At 34.4% G+C, this 5,251-nt stretch overlaps 1 long non-coding RNA gene across 1 annotated transcript; it reads left to right on the top strand.

Annotated features, from left to right (window-relative positions):
• The first annotated feature begins 3,374 nt into the window (after window positions 1-3,374).
• Window positions 3,375-3,681, top strand: LOC136983206 (uncharacterized). Its single transcript, XR_010881996.1, has 2 exons — window positions 3,375-3,489; window positions 3,572-3,681. It is a non-coding gene; the product is annotated as an uncharacterized lncRNA (long non-coding RNA).
• The last annotated feature ends 1,570 nt before the right edge of the window (window positions 3,682-5,251 follow it).

Raw genomic sequence — 5,251 nt, 5'->3', positions numbered from 1 at the left:
GCAATAATCTATTAGAGGTTGGAAATTGACGAAGAAAGGGCATCGCAGAACACTTTTCGTCGAAATTGATTCACAGAATTTCCACATTATTTCGCGTCTAATTGATAAACCTTATTTTTTATTTGCGGTATTTGTACGTTAATTTGCTGTCAAATACAACTACATAATTTATCGAATTAATGTAAGTGATGCAAACGTTGTCTTAGGAAAACTTCGAGAGTGCTGAAAGTTACGGGATAGCGAGAAACACGTAACAGCTGATTTATTTGATTAATTTGCAAGTTGTACAATTGAAACAAGGAAGTAAAACAAAATTAATAGTAATCCTTCGGTCAGATTTATTTTGTTTGTCATTAGTATATGATTACAGTCGAGTGAAGATTAGCGTGGTGTTTGTTAATATAAGCTATGAGAAAATAGTGCAGAGTACAAACTCTTCCTGAATTCTAGAGAGAGGTGAGAAATCTAAAAAAAAAAAAAAAATAGTTTTTAAATTTCTGAATAATATATCTAATTTTACATTTATAAGTATGTAATACAAAAATAGTTATTCCTCCAGGCTTTAAACATGGGATTGGTCTCAAAATCATTTCGTAAAATATTTAACAAAAGACTTGGAATGACAGAGTGAAAAGTCTTGTTGACATCAATGTATACGTTAGAAGTCTGTTTTCGTTCTAAATTATCTAAGATGAGAATTGTTTGGTAATGAGATTAATAACAATGGAATGATTAAGAATTCCTCCATGTTGCGCCGGGTGTAAATTTGAGCTAATCGGAATGTAAATACGAAACACTGAACTCAAAAACTTTCATCATTGCCGAGAAAATGGATGTTGGACGAAATAAATCTATTTTTTTTTTTTGGTAGTAATATTAAATAGGAAGATTTTTATTGAGAAAATAAATTAAATAAATTTTGTAATATCAAGGAGAAGAGTCAAGAAGAAATAGTAGCAGTAACAAGTATAAATTTTTAGAGAATATTGACTGGATTGAGTCGAATCGTATAGTCTTGATATAATTAAGTTATACTTTAATGTCATAAGTTTGGATATTGCATTTAAGAAAAGAGATACAAGAGAAATCAGTTTTTGAAACAAGATTTAAGAAATTATACAAAGAATCAGATGCGATGGCAATAAACCCTCTTTTAAATTGAGAGTAAATTACTCTCTATGTATAAAAAAATTAAGCTTAAAATCGTCACGAAAAAAAGCAGAAGAGGCAGCACTTGCCTCTTCTGCTGCCTGTAATGTCTGTTGACTGTAATGTCTGTGATGGTGTACGAGTAATCACGAGGAATCAACGAATCATAAGGAAATTTTTGAACAAGTGAGTGAAGCAAGCGAGAACTTGTGCAAAGCGAGCTCGGGATTAGATTGAGCGAAGCAGACGTGGGCAGGGGAGTTGGATCTAGAAGGAAGCAAAGAGAGCACGTAAGCGAGCGTGACAGGTTGGGCAGTCCATCCGCCGGGAGGTAGGGTGAAGGAAGCGAAGTGAGGAGGACGACCTTAGCTGGGCGAATTTTTTGTTACAAATAATCTATGCTGGAAACAAGTAGGCTAATCCCATGGGGGAAATGAGCGAAGCGGACCACGTTTAAATTGGAACGTTTTTCTGCAAGATGTTCAGAAAGCTCGTGACGTTCGACTGATTCGAAAAGAAGAGAGATTTTTTTGTTTTTTTTGTTTTGGAATATGAAAGTTGTTCTGTGTTGGAATGTGATGGAGAAATCCTGAAAGGAAAGCTTTCTTTGTGATTTGAATAAAAACTATTTTTTCCAAATAATTTGTGTGTGGAAATGCATTTCCAAACGGATCTGAACTTATTTAACGTTAAGGAACTGTATTAGACAAAATTCCATCAGGACAGACTATACCATCGTAGTTTCCTACCAAAAGAGAAAATCAACAGAGTGTCCACTTTAACATCTACCCAAAAAGAGATCTTTCCGGCAATGCACGAATATACACATTGATGCATCAGTTCCACTGCGATGTTACGGCAAAATAAATTAACAAGAGAAGAACTTCTGTAAATCGTGCGATAATACGTGAATTTTTCAAACAAAAACGAAACGCAAATTAAAGATGCGATTTTGACAAATCGTATGGATAGACACGACACCGATGTTCTTATAAAAGAGCTAACATTGCGCACTCTGCTAATTGATAGTGCCCCAGACAACGCTTATACTCGCGAAAACTATCGTAAAATGATTATACTTTGAAGGAAACGAGACGTAATACCCGAGAAGCAGCGCATAGCTTCCATGAATGCTTTCCAGCTGCACCGAAACAGACAGAAGAGCGTTTGTGAGTACAGTACAAGGAAACAAATGAAGCGATGCAAACATGACGCGTACGCATCGCTCTATTCGCTTCCGTGTACTGTACTTACGGATGCTGCGTCACATTGACAGTATGTTCGCATGAAAATATTGGTCTCATGCACCGGCACTTACGGTCAGAGGTTATTCTTTCATTATACTAAATCTTAAAATGATTTCCTTTTTGCAACACTTGAGCTCGTCATTTACATATTGCCGAGAAACTATCGACCCATTTAAACACGTCTTTTTTGAATGAATGATTTCATTTTACCGTAAACATTGCAGTGGAACTGATGCACCATACGCGTATACTCGTGCAATGCTGGAAAGATCTCTTTTGCGCCTCAATAAATGTTAAATTAAATATCCTATGATTTTTTTATTTTGGTAGGAAACTACGATGGTAAAATTCTGTATCTGAGGTGCTCGTTTCTAGCTGATTCACGCTTTGGGAATTTAGGAAAGAAGCATTAAAATATCGTAGGGGCATTAAAATTAAAGAAGCATTAAAATATCGTGAGGCAAAATTACCGATAATACGAATGAAATAATTTCGATACTCGTTGACACGCTTCGCAAAATTCTTTTCTGGGTGAAGTAATTGAATGATGTGAAACAAAGATTGCCATTATTCTATTTTTGTCACTGTTTTTTTCAAGAAATTTTGCATTTTGTGAAGATAAGGGCAATCCACTTGCGGAATATGATGTCTACTTTTTTGTGTGGTAGGTACAGTACTTATTAATGACTGACAAGAAAATTTGATAAGTAATGTCCATTTATCTATTTAAAGAAATCCGAGGGTTGTAGAGAAATGGCCGGCTCAGAAAACAGATATTTTAAGATTTTTTATCATTTAAAGTCGTCTACGTGGACGTTATTTATTAATAGGACCTTGTACTGGTGTATTGGCACAGTAATGAGAGTTAATTCAGTAAAATTTACGTTTCAGTAAAGAAACTTACAAGTTGTGTTGTATTATTTTATCAGTTTATCTTTGGTTGTTTATTATGTTTTACCTTTAATCATACAGCAAATTGTTCAATAGTGAAAAGGAAATTGTCAATTTAAGTCGAAATACGTATTTACACAATCTCTGTAATTGTAAAACGAAAAACATCTATTCATACTCGGAATTGAGATATGTATTCACAGTAGGTTTTAAATTGTATTTTATTATTTTTTTGGAATATTTTAGATTTTATTGTAACTTATATGTTTTATTGTTATTTATAGTACATAGTGGTAATACTGCTGATGAGGGGCATGCTAGCCCGAAACACGTGTAAAATGTGTACGGATATTGCTACTACAGGTGATAAAATAAAGAAATTTTACTGAATTAACTCTCATTACTGTGCCAATACACCAGTACAAGGTCCTATTAATAAATAACGTCCACGTAGACGACTTTAAATGATAATAAATTGTAAGGACAGTAAGGCTTTTCTAATTAGATATTTTAAGAGTTTGAGGTCAATACGGAACCAATTTGGAACTAAAATTTAATTACTTTTGGACATGGGTGAGAAAGAGACAAATTGAATTTTCCACGCCTAAATGATGTAGTGTAAAACCATTTACGGGATAAGAAAAAATAAATAGTATTATAAGAAAGGTATATCCAAGAATGCATTTTTGTCTGTAGGAAAGTTAGTATGCTGTGTTGAATTTAAAAAATAAAATAAATAAATAAATCTTTCAGCAGGCTCGTGAAATAAATAACAAACAATGACATTTACGAGATATTTGATAATTTAAAATTGCTGTACGAAAAATAAAATAAAATCCGTATTACTAAGTGTGGAAGTGAGATAATATGACAATATACAGAAGACCACCTCTTTTAGTAATAGGGAGCGTATACAGCATTAATTATAGGATAAAATTTTAGAACTTTGACAGCATACACACAAGAAAGGCATCGACCGTACACGAGGTGTTTAGCCGGCAGAAAAGAAGGTAAGGGGAAGACGGAGGGAGAGGAGATAGACAGTAGAGAAAGTAGGATCCCTCTGAACGGCGTACATATGGCTAGGCTACAGTACCCTCTATGTTTGATGTTGTCGTGCAGTTTTTAGGCTTTATGGCCGTAGTCCCCCGAACGGTCTAAAAGAAAACCTCAGTGTAGCGAACACCAATAATTAAGTGCCGTCACGAATAGCAAAGTGTAGAAGTTAGTGCGAAGTGACTGTTAGTAGGAAGTCTTATATCTACTTAATACTAATAAAACAGAACGCGATCGAAAATTTTAACTTTACTACTTAACATCTAGACAGACAGCACGAAATGCAAACGAACACAATGACAAACTAGACGAGACGGACGGACCAACAGAGACAAACGAGCAAGACCCAATTTTTTTTTTTTTTTTTTTTTTTGCCGTTAACTTACTCACTGACTAAACTAACCTACCATAACGTAGGACGAACCTAACCGACGATAAGCTAACAAACCCTAATCTAATTTAACCTAATTTATCATAACCTAATCGGAAACCAAGCTAAGAGTCCCTAATCTAACTTACAACTAGGACTAACCGAATTTAGACTGAAAAAGAAGACAGAAAATAAGAATTAAAATACAAAGTTGAAAGGCAGCTATATACCGAGAACTTTGACAGCAAGAATCAAATCTCGGAATTCGAAGCGTTTGCAAACAAATAGATGTTTAAAAACGACAAGAATGTCTTTGCAGCATTGATTAGATGGCGTTAAAGAAACAGAGGAATACCAGATGAGATTGATAAAGATTACAATATCGTTGGGATTTCATATCTCAGCTACAACACTAAAAGTTTAGAAATCATTCAAAATAGCCGGAAGCGTAAAACCTCTAACAGACCTAACATTCTGAAGGAAATTAACTGTTTTTCTTTGAGTTTCTATAGGCAGACGGAACAGTCCGAAAAAATGA

Source organism: Centruroides vittatus, unplaced genomic scaffold, assembly GCF_030686945.1.
Source record: "Centruroides vittatus isolate TY-2023 unplaced genomic scaffold, ASM3068694v2 contig_878, whole genome shotgun sequence".
Classification (NCBI taxonomy): Eukaryota; Metazoa; Arthropoda; class Arachnida; order Scorpiones; family Buthidae; genus Centruroides; species Centruroides vittatus.
Note: the sequence above shows the minus strand (reverse complement) of the source record. Positions and strands in the feature narration are given on the sequence as shown.